The 15925-nt window shown below is 34.4% G+C and overlaps 1 protein-coding gene across 1 annotated transcript in view; it reads right to left on the bottom strand.

Annotated features, from left to right (window-relative positions):
* Positions 1-15925, bottom strand: part of LOC129944062 (eukaryotic translation initiation factor 5B) — a 236194-nt gene that overhangs the window by 25358 nt on the left and 194911 nt on the right. The window lies entirely within an intron of this gene.

The raw sequence follows: 15925 nt of genomic DNA, 5'->3' as shown, positions 1-15925 counted from the left end.
TCTTTAAACACATTTAAAAACTGTTATTGGGATAAATTTGATTATTTCTTTTAAGCGTTTTTAGTTGCAAATAAAAAGAAGTAACAACGAGTTTTCTATAAAAAGGTTTTGTTTAGGTAGTTGTGTCTTTAAATATTTCTGTTTATTAAATAAATTTCTATACAGTTTTGTAAGACTAAATGGAAGATAACATATTTTGTCACAAAACTTCTTTTCTCAAAAACATTTTCAAATGCTGATATCAGACGACTTCTAAAAGAATCTGAAAGTCGTTTCTGAAATATTTATTTATTTATAAATCAATCTTTGTTTACATTTCAGAACTTTCGTTTAATGGATTTAAGAAATATACAATCATTTGCTTAAAACTGTTTCTAAAAATTTGTTAACACGTTTTCATTTTTTTAAATTCTAAAAAAAAGGAAAAATTTAATTTCAATATTAATTTTACCAGATTTTTAAAACGTAAAATTACAAATTATTTACTTTTGTTTTCAAAAGGAAATATCCAAGTGGAGTAGCAGTTTTTTAGGTTTTTATTTTTTGTAAAAAAAAGTCATTTGAATTTAAGAACTGTAAAGTTAAAAAAAACCGAGGACTGTTAATTCCAGAGAACAATTAAAGTCACTCTAATTCACATTTTTTTAGACAGGAAACATGCTCTGCAAGATCTCGATCGTAGTAGAAAGAGGCGCGGTGTTATTAAAAGTAGAATTTTTTCAGACCCTTTTTCGGCATTAATAGACTGACAAAGTGTGCCAAAATCCAACGGCAGCGTGAGCTGTCACCAGCTTCTCCAACATTGAAACAATTTCAGCAAATTGGTATTGAATGAAGTTTTAGAATGAAGTTCGAAGAAGATCGATAAGTCAAAATTTATTTATTTATAACTTAACTATTTTTTGAGTTATGAGTTTTCAACATTAATTCAAAAAGCTTTTTAATGTACAAGAACTAACAATTTTAATTTTATTAGACTTCAAATTAACAGGGACCAGGAATGCTGACTCAAAAAGAGAAAAAGTAAACGGTATCTTTCAGATGGGATTTGGAAATGTTAAAGTTGAAGACTAGCATAGCAGCGCAAGCGTTGCAAAGACGAAGAATTCTGGACAGTGGTTCAAAGTGCTCGTAATTAGTGCGGGGATAATGGATATAGAAGACGGAGACAGATGACAGATTTCGAGAGTTGCTGTTAAGGTGAATATCACTCAGGAGTGCCGGGGAATCTATATTGCCCATTAACAATTGTTGAGCAAATAATATATCAGCGTTTTTGCGTCTTATATTATAAGGATGCAAACCTATCAGTTTCAATCAATCGGCATAAGGAGGCAAGTTGCATGTGTCAACCCAGGGGACGTCACGTAAGGCAAATCGAACGAAACGTCTTTGAACATTTAAGGTGAATAGTTTTCATAAAAGGGAGACCATACTTGGCAGGAATATTCAAGATGAGGACGGACTAGGAAAATGTAGAGCTCTTTAGTTACATAGGAGTTGGACAGTTCTTTTGACCATTTCGTAATAAAACCGAGAGATCTGTTAGCTTTATTAATAATTTGGTCAAAATGGGAATGGAAATTCAAGTTGTTGTCACACATATTACCAAGATCTCTAACAGAATCGGCGTCTTTAAGGAAGTAGTATACTCTATGAGATGGGATTTGTTTTGCGCGAAAATATCACTTGTTTACATTTACGCACCAAACAAAAAAGATATTTAGATCATTTTGTAAAAGTAGGGCATCAGTTGGAGTTGAGATAATCCTAAAAATGTTCTTCCGCAAACATTAGGGAATCTGAGTTTTTTAATTTAAGTCAGACATCGTTAACTGATAAGACGAAGAGTAGGGGACCAAGGTGACTACCTTGTGGGACTCCAGAAGTGGCATGTATGGGACTAGTGACTGAGTTACGGAAAAAGAAAGTTCTATTCGCATAGTCAGAGCTTATCCAGTTTATAAATATAGATGGAAAGCCTGGGGCTCTAAGTTTTAGATAAATTATGTTATGGGATATTTTTATCAAAGGCTTTGCTGTAATCAGGGTATACAACATCAACTGCATTGTCATTCTCGAGAGTTGACAAAACTTTGGATATAAATTCAATTAAGTTAGTCGTTAAACAATGCTCTTTCTTTCCAAAAACAAAAAAATAATTTGTTTAAATCTTTTTTTTATATTACAGTGGTCGGCATAACTATCTTGTGATAATAATTTATAACGGCTAAATTTTGAAGAGAGCAAATCGATAACAAGTTGGTCAAACTCAGTCATTTGGATGGTGTTCTGCTGCAGGGCTGCTCTTTTTGTATTTGAAGTACTATTTTCTAAGTGACAAAACTATTTTGGCGGATGTTCTTCTGTATGCTTGGTAAGTTAAAATATTTTTTTTACAAATTTAAAGCATATATCAAAAAGTTGAATTCATTAAGGCTCCGATTTGTGCAAAAATGGTTAAAACGGCAGAACTAAGTATTGATGATAAAGCATCTATTGTCACAAGATTTAATTCCGGCGTGTCTATCAAAAAAATGTGCAGAAAACTGAATTTATAAAATAAACAAACATAAATGAACGAATTCTGTAAAAAATCTACCACGCAAGGATAGAAAACGAAAAACTACTCTAAAAGAAGAGAGGCACATTTTGGGAGAATTCACCAAAATCCTGCAATAACTCCTAAAAGCTTGGAGCTTAAAAAGAAATCCCTCCAAAAAAGTTCCGTTAGTGAAAGAGCAATTCGCAGACGTCTCAAAGAATATAATATTGGGACGTTTATCGTAAGAATGATACCATTTATAACTCCTAAGAACAAATTAAAAAGATTGAAATTTGCAAGGGAATATTTAAATAAGGTTCTTAGCTTCTGGAACAAAGTTTTATGGATTGATTAGAGTTCCCTAGAGTTTCATGGATCACCTAAAAAAAATCTGTTCGAATGCGGGAAGAAATGCATACAAAGTTTGCTCCAGTCTTGCAGACCATGTCCCATGGTGGTGGATCAGTAATGTTTTCGGGATGCATTTCTGCAAGCGGCCATGGGGACCTAGTCCCAATCGATAGCTCCATGAACTAAGGCAAATATTCAGATGTGTTAAATGAGAAAACTAATTTCCATCTGGCGATAGACTCATTGGAAACTCTTTCATTTTTCAACAAGATAATGCCTCGTACCAAAAAATCAAAATGATCACCAAGTTTCTGAATGACATTGGGTTAGAAACCCTCAACTGACCACCCCAAAGCCCTGACTTAAGTGTCATAGCAATGTATGGGCTTATATAAAAGGAAAGAGCAATTCATCATTGAGTCGCAGGAGGGATGAGACTATTTTTGAGGTGAAAACTTTTTGGAACATTGTAGAATCAGTTCCAAAACGACTTCAAAAAGTCATAGATGCTAAAGGAGGCTACATTTTTACTAATTAATTAATAATTTAGTTTTAAGTTCTACAAATTATGTGTGTTTTTTTTTTAAATTAAAATAAAACTGTCAAATTACATTGTTGCAACCTATTTAAGGAAAACGATTAGAGAACATCAGACATGGGCACCATCGTACTGGTACAAAAATATCCTAGTTTGGGATTTGAAGGGGAAGGACTTTGAACACAATGAATCAAAATTGTATTACATTTGATGTAAATCAAAAATAAATACAAAAGAATTAAATTTAAAATTAAAATAAAGTTTGTTAAAAATGAGAATATTACATAGTTTTAAGTAATTAACATATGACAGTTACAATTAAATAACAATAATAAATATTTATCTTTTTGAATTGTAAATACTTTTAATTCCAATTTAATCTACCACTAATCGGTGTAATATATTTTTGGTTAACCAGTCTTTCGCTAACACAAATAAGTCTTATGGTTTTCGTACACGTGATCTCGTTTACTACAAAACAAATGTAACCTGTACTTTAGTCTCAGCAACATGTGGTGGTTATGCTATTAAATTATAGCTAGTATAGAACGTTCGGAAGTTTGACATAGCACAATCTATTGAATAGTTACTCAATCCATACAACAGCTGTCGCCATCTGTTAGAACAGTTTGGAGCAATAAAATAATATTGCGATGATAAATTTAGATTTAAGCTATCCTATCTTTCCAGTAGGATCAAACAGAACACGGTGTACAAAGTTGATTAAAATCGGTTAAGTAGTTTAGGAGTATTTGGGTTAGGATTTCAAAAGCATTGTGTTTGTTTGTTATTGTTTGAAACTACCTGACTGTTTTGTTTTTAAGAACGGTCTGTGCATTTTGATTTTATTGATTTCCCTGCAACATTTTGTTTCCTCGAAATTATTGGTTCATAAATCTTCTGGGAAATAAAATTCAGCTAAACAAAACTTCGATGACAGCTCAATTTCTCTTTAATTTTTTTCCCGATAGCAAATATTTCCGAGGGAAACTTGGAAACATTCCGAATGAATTTTTATTCCACCATTATAATATTTAAAACAAAAATTATAAAAACTCTTATCTTTGCTCGTCCTTAAAATATAGAAAAATGTATCCCACACGTGTATACGGATGTAGGTTTTGTATTAGGATTCCAGGAATCTTGAACCGTCAAGAAGTGTCAAAACTTTCTTTTCAACAAATCCAAACCGACTATAAGTACACCATTCAATAGAATCAAAGATATTAATTTAACAAAACGTGTCTTGTATCAATGATATGATTTTTGATAGAAATTTTGTCTGCAAATATGTTAAATCACTAAAGTACTTTCTGATAACTGAATTTTGTCAAAGCTTCTATAAGCAGCTACCATTAATAACAGCAATTAACGAAGTTGATTTACAGAAAGATAAACACACGGAATTTCCAAATTGTTGACAATTTTTTTAAGATTGTAAGGCAAGATCAGATTCAAATCTTGACTTAAATAATTTCGATACGAATCCAAAATTGCCCTTTGTTCCTTTGAGTGCCTAGATTCCTCTAAGCAGCGAGCGTGTGCCGGAAATGCAAAATTTTATCAAAATCATGGCTTTGAATTTTGTTTTTACAAATCTATGTATGTCATAAGCATTGATAATTAAAAAAAAAACAAAAAAAAAATATTTTGTTTCATAAAAATATACAGGGATATCCAGTTTGAGGTTTCAAAAGTAAACGCTTATAAAACTTTTATAAAGTATTTTTCTTCATGATATTTCTTTTTTTGTTAAAAATTTGAACTTGAAAATTTGAATCTGAAACATTGCATCATTTAAATGACCACTACGCAACCATCGATTCTTTTGAGGTAATTTTCGACCACTTTTTAATACATGTTGGGCTGTATCTCAGTCATAACTTGACAAAGGTTGGTTTTAAGTGCTCAAGAGTTAAAGATTTATCTGCATAACAACGTCTTTCGCGTAGTCCCACAAGAAAAAGGTCCAGCGGTGTTGAATCGCATGATCTAGGTGGCCTGTTGATATCACCGCGACCAAAAATTACACGGACAGAAAATGTCTCTAGCAATAAAGGCATATTCGTTCAAGTTGTGTGGCATGTAGTATCGTCTTGATGAAACCACATATTCTCTAAGTAGCGTTCTTCAATAGCAGGCATATCATATGACCATAACGTTCCGTATTGACAGTGACAGTCGTTACATCGTTATATTACAGAAATAAGGTCCAATCATACATTCGGGCCAAAGAGCTCACCAAACAGTGACTTTTTTAGTAACTGAAGAAAGTTTTCTTCGAAGAATCGCCGTCAACCACGCGGCTGTTGTTGAAATCATAATGTGAAAAGAGAAAGGTTGTTGTATAGGATTACTCCTCGATCTTTCTTCCCAGTTGCACGTTTTATATTTGTAGGGTTGATATTATAGTCAAACATTATGGGATACGAATTTCTGAAAAACGAAAAACTTGACACCTAGAAACATTTAACAGAAGGCGATTTTCCTTTCACCAATAAACAAACTTTTATTTGATCATCCAAAGAAGAAAACAAGAAATCTTACGGTAAAGCTTGAGACTCAGCGAAAAGAAGGCAGTTTGAATTTTGAAAAACATTAGGAATATCGTTTACAACCAACAAAAACAATAATGGACCCAAATGTCTTCCTTGCGGAACACCAGATAGAACCCAATTAAATTTTGAGAGTAAATTGTACACTTTTACTATCTGAACTTTAAAATTCAAGCCATTTTAACAAGGAAGAGTGGATACCCAAAGATGATAGCTTTTTTAAGAAGATTTCATAGTTGGCTCTGTCAAAAGCCTTAGCATAATCAGTAAAAATAAACGTCTGTTTGGAAACCATTTTCCATATTCGTTATTGCTCATTAATGCCAAATTTGTTGCCGTTGATTTCCCTGATACAACCCATGTTGAAAAACTGAAACATGATTTTTCGAAAACTTTCGAAATACAAGAAACTTATGCTTGTGCTTTACCCAACGTTTTAGTGGATGAACTGAATTGTCCAATATCTTTGTCTGAACTCGATTCTTTACTTCATAAGATGAAAAACAATAAAGCTACTGGCATAGATGGAATTCCAGTAGAATTCTACAAAAATATCACATTTCAATTCAAGAATTACCTTCTATCATACCTCAACAGATTATACAGCGATTCTTATATGCCACACAACCTAAACAAAGCCGTTATTTTTGCAATTCACAAGAGCGGTAATGCCACCCTACCGGAAAACTACAGAGGAATTTCTATTTTAAGCACTTATACGAAAGGCTTACCAAATGGATCGAAGAAAAAAACCTTTTAAGTATGTTCCAAGCTGGTTTTCGGTCGGGCTTCTGAACCATGGATCAAATATTTGCTTTGACAAGCATTGCTAGAAAATCTATTGATAAAAACAAAAAACTATACGCTTGCTTCAAAGATTTCAAGGCATCATTTGACAAAGTTAACAAACAGGCTTTGCTGTACAAGCTTTCAACGATAGGAATCTCCCGAAAATTTTTGACCATGTATTATAAATTTCTTGTTTCATCTAGTGCATATGTATGGGATGGAACGGACTCGTTTCAGAATGGTTTGAAACAAGTGCAGGTGTTTCACAGGGCTGTATTTTAAGCCCAGTACTTTTTGCTTTGTTTGTTGACAACATTTGTGATCGTTTGATGATATACAAATTAAAGTTGTGTTATATTCTGATGACTAAGTACTACTCGCCAAAAACCCTTACACTCTTACAAATAAACAGGCTAAATGTATTTTGCGAGAAATGGGGGTTAGTCATCAATACAAGAAAGACAAAGGTGATGATTTTTGAAGCACGTCAAAGGAGAAGACAACCCGATAAAAAATGGTATCTCAATAATGTAAACATCGACGTTGAGCAAGAATTTAAGTACGTGTGGATTAGGTTCTTTGCAAACCAAGATATCGATATCGAGTCAAAATACCGTGTTTTTCATGCAACCAGGTTTTCGGCTATATAAATCTCGAGACGTTTGAATCGGTGCAGAGATATTTCTTCAAATGATTATTTAGACTACCAAACTATGCTATCTATGTGGAATCTGATATAATGCCTCTGTACATAAGAAATCTAAAAGCCAACTATGATTATTTGATAAGGGTCATGAGAAGAAATGGACCAAGTCTTCACTTGTATCATGACAAGACTTTTGCAAACTAACGCTTCTCCATTCAAGGACTGGAATGAACTAGCTCATTCTTATGCAGGTCTTCTATTATTATTGGAGTCAAATGTTGATAAAAAAGATTTTCAACCAACATTATCTAGGAGCACTTATAAGAATCCCAATCACCAAATTTCTTCAGAAATGAACTATTTTTGTAATCAACAGTCGGCTGAAATTATAAGCAGCATATTTAGAGCACGTGTTGAAGTTCTTTACTTAAACTTTATGCCTCATCGAGCAAATTTACCCCAAATCTGTTGGCTTTGCAATAGAAGAGAAAATGAAGATATACATACACCATTTCATTGCCATTTGCCAATACTGCAGGAAATAAGCCGACTCTATTTTGATGAGATCTACATTTCTCCAAGCAGTCTTTGCGAAATATTAAACGGAGGACTAGGATGGTGTACTTTATATAATTATTAAAAACACGCATTAACCATCCGAAACATCAGTTTCGATATTTAAATCCTTAAAAAATTCAGTAACTACAGTTTAATGCATCCTATTTTTAAGTTTCAAGTTATTTAAAAATTGATTTTTTTTGTGTTCCAAAAACAATTTATAATTGAAAAAATTGCAAAATTTTTGCTTATAAAATAATTCAAAATTGTTAATACTTTTTTATTTTAAATCATATCAAAATTGAGTTAACGCTATCAAAATCGAGTGTAAAATAATACAAATGTATCTTTTTTCTCACAACCTTAACTTTCGATTAAATAAGAATTATAACCCATATTAAAAATTGTAATGAAATGTCACATCAAGCAGACGGCAGAAAAGCCATGCTCTTATTCTTTAGGAATGAAATTTGTAAACCATTTTTTGTATAATAAAGAATTAATCTATCTATCTACAAGAAACTTTACAAATGGGTCAATAATTGCAAATATGTTGTTTTGAGCCCGATTTTAAAATTTGTGACAAATAAGAAACTTTCACGCTTTCCAAGAATTGTCCTCTACCAAACAAAAGATTAAAAATCCACAAAAGTGGTTGAGCTAATGCAATACAATATTTCGATCCATTTTCGTTAATGTCAGACTTTCAACAGAAACCGAATTCTAGCCCTATACTCTTGAAACCGCAAAATGGATAACCCGTTACAGTACAATTCACAATTTCACGCCAAACATGAATGAATGTCACTAACTTCATTCATATCAATATTTATCAGCAATGTTCTAATTTTTCAATGAAAAGGAAAAAAAAAGGAAAAAACAAACAATAATTAAAAAAAATTCTTAAGAACTTTTTAAAGATAATGTACTTCAAACAAATTATAAAACAACAATCCTCTTGAAGTTAATTGTCACAAAACCAATAGAATATAATTTCTATTTTATTTGCTTATATTTACCTAACCGATTTCTTGAAGTTTGTATTGTTTTTTTTTTTTTATTAAGAGTGCACTCACCTAACGATAAGATTTTATGGGTCTCGGAAATAACATTTGAAAAACAGCTAAAAAATAAGTCCATTGATAAATACTACAAACATTTGTTTCATTAATAACAATTCCGATTCGAAGAGAAGATAAAATACAAACAAAAGCGTAACAATGGCTACTCGAAATATTTAATTGTTTTTTTGCTTCTTATCAAATAAGACTTTCATTGATAAGACGTAAGTTAAAAATGGCTAAAGTATTTTAAAACACAAAGAAAGGTCACTTGGAAACACTCGCTGAGTAAATTAAAAAATGGAAACAGGTGGTAAAATCTTATCCAAAACGAAAAAGTCAAAGGAACGATGTGTTCATATCTAGTTGCTATCCCTTAAGTTGAAAAACATAACATCTTTGAGGGACGGATGGACGCAAAGTAACAAAGACCATGACCGGTAAAAAAAAGGCACAAAAAGGTGTTGATGAGTTATCTGACCCTCTTTTGGACACTTAATACCCTTCTTAATGTTCGACTATGTATAACTCCCCATATCGTCTGTCTCATCAACATCATCATCTTACTTCTGGACGACAACGAATTAAGATTGACCTTTGTCTTTATTAATGGTCATATGACACGCCAGACAAAACGTCGTCGTCGCCTTCGACTCTGCCGTTGTCAGCCATGGCCTATCGTCTGATGTCTTCAGCATATAGGCAGACATAAGCAACAAACAAAAAAAAACTTTGCCATTCAGATAAATTATTTGAATGTCATTTCTTGAGAAAAAAAAACGAAAGACTCATTCATTTGGGCGAGGCCAGGAGACAATCAGAAGCTGACAAAAATAAAAAACACAATAATAAAAACTTAAAAACCCCATCATCTCATTAAATTCGTGTCTGCTCCCATAAAACAAGACAAAAAATATATCAAATCCCAGTGCAGCACTTCGCCGAAATGACAACCAGGACCCAAAAACCAAACCCAACCCAAGTTTCGTTTTGAAGTCCAAGTCGTTCGTTGTCGTTCAGATTTCAGAATGAGAAAAAGGATAATGTATGCACTTTAAATGTGCCATCAAAATCAAATATTTATCGTCCGTTAGCACGTTCATTTTACACCTCGAAAACGTGTATGTTATTCTGGTCTGGACTTTCAATTCGATGTCTGAACATCCGTGTCCAGTCCATGTCCATTACATACCGACTTACTCCCCCAGAAGCATGCTGGTGGAATTTCGACGATGACGATCATGACCAGACAAACTATCAAATGCTGCTATAAAAGCGCGTTCACGTTCACGTCCGAAGCTCAACGCCGTTGTATGTTTTCATCGTTCGTCGCATCCGTATTCCGTATAGTGAGATGGCCGTAAGTTGGACGTCTCCCTGGGATTGCTCTTAGAGAGATAATGTAACATTGGTTGGTGCGAGCTGTCAAAGTGACAGTGCGGTCAGAAATGCAATCAACACCGAATGACAGTCATTAAATGATAAACAATCGTCTGACACGCCACCTTCTTCTCAAAGCTGAATCTGAGCCTTATGATGATGATGATGGCGTTGGCGATGGTGATGTTGTGTACCTTTTTTTAAGCTGGACAACAACAAAAATAAATTTAAAAAATATAAAACCAACAGGAAAAATAAACGATTTAAAAAAAAATAAGTTTAAATTTATCAATCAGTATGCACACGATGCAACATAAATGTCAGAAGGATGCAACATTAAATGCTGTGACATTAATGTGCCACGCCTCGAAAATGTCACAAATGAAACATATCACAAGTGTGTGGTGTGTTTTTATTTATGCAGAATTGTTAGTTGTGGTTTTGGTAGTGCCGGAATGGGTATGGTTCTGAATTTTAGTTTACGACTTGTAACAGTTAATTAATATCCAGAATGAAAAACGCGATTTGAAATCAAAATATTTACTTCAAGTGTCCGCCCGCATACAAAATAACAGCGATATTTTTTTGAAGTAGCTTATGATGGAACAAATTAAAGGAATAATTTTGACTTGACGAAGTCAATAACAGTCATAAGACCCAATTTTTCAGTGCTAAGTTAACTACGAGAGGTAGTTAATTCAGAATTTAGAGTTAACTCAGGAGCAAGGTTTTTCAGTGAAGATTTGGTATCACTGAAAAGTTATCGATTTAGTTGTCAAAAATCTATCGAAATCGATAGATGATAACAGTTTGGTTGACAGCCAACACTCATTGTTTTTAATCTCAGTTTTTTTTAAATTATTTAAAATAAATAAACGAAGTTTGAACTTTTTCTCAAATTAAAATTGCGATTTCAGTATCTGTCAAAAACATTTGTATTTAAACTAGAGTTAACTCACCAAATTGTCCTGGTTGACTTTAATGATAAGCTAGGAAGGGAAGACGGCATTAATGGAATAATCGGGAAAGACAAACTGCACGACAACACTTCCTACAACGAATTCAGGCTCATAGATTTTGCTGCGGGGCGAAACGTCATGGTAGCCAGTACACGTTTTCCACACCTCAACATCCGCAAAGGAACTTGGAGTTCTCCAGATCAATATAATATCAACTAGATTGACCATATTGCAATCGACACGCTTTCAGCTTCATGGATGTTCGAACTTTCCGAGAAGCTAGCATCGACTAGGACCACTACCTCGTTGTAGCCAAGGTAGCACTTCGGGTTTCCAGACCCAAGGCAAAGCAGAAAGCAGCAGAAGGTACAACGTCGAACGGCTACAATCGCCAGAGAACGCCAAATCCTTTTCCGAACGAGTTACCAGTAACCTCTCTCTGCCGCCAACACAAAGTATTAAAAAACATTGGCAACATTGCCAAGATGCAATCAGAGAAGCCACCTCTGACGTGCTGGGTTTCAAGCATCCACCAACAAGGAACCCTAGATTTGATGAGGAATGTCGGCAGGCAAATGCAGGCAAAGCAGAGAGAGAGCATGAGAAGCGTGCGATCGAAGATGTTGAGAGCTTTGAAAGCAGGAATGAAGTTCGAAATTTACAAGTACATAATCCTAGAACCAAAGGCTTTAAAGATGAAAGTGATTCATCGTAGTGGAGTCGCAGTCAGTGCTGAGGTCCACTTCTGCAGACTGTATAACGGCGACAACGAACCGAATTCCGCTGCCAGGCAGGATGATCTATTCAACATAGACTACGAAAGCTAACAATTCCGTCCTCCCGACTTAGACGAAGTAAAGATTGCCATATCTAAGCTGAAGCCTAATAAAGCCGCTGGCTGGCGCAAATGGCTTTAATGCCGAGCTCTTTAAAGCAGCTGGAGATAAGTTGGTTAGGAACATCCACCAACTTATCTGTAAGATATGGTCGGAAGAAAGCATGCCCGATGAATGGAATCTCAGTATTGTTTGCCCGATCCTGAAAATAGGAGACCCTCTAAACTGCACCAACTATAGAGGAATCAGTCTACTTAACATCGCCTATAAAATCTTCTCTGCCATAATATGTGAACGTCTAAAGCCCATCGTCAACAACCTGATAGGTCCTTATCAGTGTGGTTTTAGACCACGAAAGTCCACAGTTGATCAAATATTCACATTACGGCATATCCTCGAAAAAACCCAAGAACACCAAATCGACACCCACCATCTTTTCATCGATTTCAAGGCCGCATATGACAGCATTTACAGGGACGAGCTGTATAGAGCCATGTCTAGTTTTGGCATCCCTGCCAAACTCGTCCGTTTGTGCAGGATGACCATGGAGAATTCACGCTGCTCCATAAGGATTGGAAATCACTTAGCAGAACCTTTCGATGTCAAAAAAAGGTTATAGATATGGTGATACGTTGTCATGCGATTTTTATAACATCGTAATTGAAAGAATATTGCAGAGCTCACACGTCAACACTAGAGGCACTATCTTTCAAAAGTCTGGCTAACTACTAGCATATGCTGATGACATTGATATAATCGGAAGAACTCAGCGTGATGTCAATGGGGCTTTTTTGAGTATTGAGGCAGAGGCTCCGAAAATGGGTTCAACGGTTAATGAGGGCATGCTGTCGTCAAGAAAGGATCTATAACACCGACGTCTTGGCCAAAACTTCAACATCGACAGGCGTATCTTTGAGGCAGTCAAGGACTTCGTCTACCTAGGCTCAGCTGTAAATGGAGATAACAACACCAGTGCTGAGATCAAACGAAGAATAATTCTTGCTTACCCCTGTTTCATTGGGCTAAGAATGAAATTGGGTGGCAAAGCCCTCTCTCAAAGGACCATAGTGTCGCTATATAAGACCCTTATCATCCCCGTCCTGCTATACGGTGCAGAAGCATGGACTATGACAAAAGCGGATGAGAGCACCTTGGGTCGCTTCGAGAGAAAAGGTCTTCGTGTGATCTACGGTCCCGTATGCATCGAAGGGGAGTGGAGGAGAAGATGGAATGACGAGCTGTACGGGCTGTACAGCGACGTAGACTTAGCCATAAGGGTAAAATTCAAACGACAAAGATGGCTGGGTCACGTAGGCTAGACTAGGCACCGAGCTAGATGGAGAAGTTTGTTGGGTGAGGCCCTAGTTCACACAGGACTGTAGCGCCACTTTAAGAAAGTAAGTAACTCCCCAAAATTGAAGGGGTAACTTAGAGTTAACTACGAGATTATAAAAGTTTGATAAACATTTTTCGACAATTAACTCAATTTTAACTCTTAACTAGGATGATCTAGCACTAAAAAACTGTTGTCTGAATGATAGATCACGTCTGTAAGATCAATATTTCTATGACAAATTTACCATTTTAAAACGCGTTTTTACGTATTTTTTAGTATTTGAAGATTGAACTGGCAGGATTTGATACTGAATGATACTCTTATTCCACTTTTAGTCAACGCAATGAAATCAAACGCAAATAAATCATTTATTGACCAACGAGGGATGAGTTAATTTCTATCCCTTATTTGACCTTTTTAATGCGCAGCCTGACAAAAAATAATTAAGGTAACCATTAAAAAATGAATAAAAGAGGACCTAGTTTCATACAAATTATAAAAAATATTTTTAGCTCCTGTTGATATTGTCTTCGAGTCTTAAAATTTCACTTTTGGATAGTTTTCTTATTCAATTTTTAGTCTCCTCTAAAAATATTTTTATTATTGATAAAAAATAATTATTGATAAAAATTTCCAAATGCATTAAAACAATGACATCTGAAAAGTTGTTACGTCACTTGTCAATAGTTGACAATGATATTTCTGTCACAAAAATTGTCAGTTCACAAGTTTGTTAGTTGTTTGGAATTCGGTGCAGTGAGAAGTCATTTTTCTTACCATTTCGAGTATTTAATTAGAGTGCCACAAGGTTCTGTGGCAGACCAGTTCTCTTGATTTATTTTTTATAAATGAGTGACCAAATTAAAATTTATATGTTCCGTTAAAAGTTGTTGTGTTGATTTGGCACTTACAAGCGAATATGACAGATGTCATTAAAACTGTCATTCATGAGTGATAATATGTAAAAGTGGTCAATAGATATATTTTCTTCAATCTTGGTGGAAAAAAAGACCCTCAATTTAATCTAGTGTTTATTAATAATCATGACCTATTGACATTAAATTTTAAAAACATATATTTTTTTTAGATCAAATATAACATTTCATGTCATATTGACACATAATAAAATTTAATCACTTTATAGGGCAGCATTCTTATTTTATTTTTCTGCTATCAAACTTCCGTTGCGATATTATAATTAATTCTATTCTTATATTAACAACAATTTCCTTTGTTTATTTAACAATTTTAGATATCATTTAAGACGTAGTAAGAAAAAAAAACCGCAGTCGTCGTGTATTTAAAATAAAATTAAAAAAAACCTTGAAAATTGATATGAGGGATTTTATGGAGGAAACTGCATTATTGCTTCAATAAAAAAATTATCTTCAAGGGGAAATTTTTAAATTAAATATTTTATTTTTTAAAAGGATTAAATATCAATTGTGGTTTTAGGTAAAGTCTTTAAAGTGAAATAATTAGGTTTGACGTCTATAGACCACTTGTGTTGTTGTTTGTGCTTTCTGTAAAGCTTTTTACTAGGTGGCGCAAAATTGATCATCCTATTGGAGGATGCCATAATTTAAATCATATTTGAATTACTAAAAACATTTATTGGAAAACAATGAACCTAAAGACCGCTCAGGAGTACCCAGAGGTCTTGAGTTCAATTCCTGCCTGTGTCATCTAAGATTTTTTGAACAAGTACTGCGTCTTGCGAAGTACTTTGAATTGACAAATCTTCCTCAAATAAGCTGTTAGGATTCGGCAAAAAACTGTAGGTCCCCTTTATCCCTCACAATATTTCTAGCATGCAGGAATGATTGAGAGTTGTAGGTCACTAGGTCCTAGGTTTCAACGGATTGTTACGCCACCTAATTATATTTTTAAAATATAATGGCTTGGATTAATTCCGTCTAATTGTTTACTCAAAATTAGTCAGTAGGGGATTTCCTACTTGTGTCGCTCCAACTCCGCAAACATTACGAAACTTCGATTTTAGATTCAAACCGAACCCCAAGCGACCATTTAGGGCATGGTCGCCAAGGAACTGGTCGTTTGGCCAAGAATTTCTGGCGGTAGCTGCTGATATTGCTGAGAACAAATTTTTAGTGGAAAACTTACACATTTTCTCCCATAAAGTGCAAAAAGTGCATCAGTTCATAAAATGATAAGTGAGTTACTGTCAAACCCTCGTTTTGATGCATGTGAAAGTCCAGTATTTTTTGGAAGACGCCATTTCCATTATAAACAACTTTTTACTACCAAAATTGGATGAGCGGGGCTTGGTGAATGGCTTCAACAAGACGGTGCAACAGCACACACAGCAAAGCCACAATGGATATTCTATATTTTCTAGTAGAGTAATTTC

The sequence above is a fragment of the Eupeodes corollae genome, chromosome 2, assembly GCF_945859685.1.
Source record: "Eupeodes corollae chromosome 2, idEupCoro1.1, whole genome shotgun sequence".
NCBI lineage: Eukaryota > Metazoa > Arthropoda > Insecta > Diptera > Syrphidae > Eupeodes > Eupeodes corollae.
The sequence above is the reverse complement of the archived record's forward strand: the minus strand, read 5'-3'. Positions and strand labels throughout refer to the sequence as shown.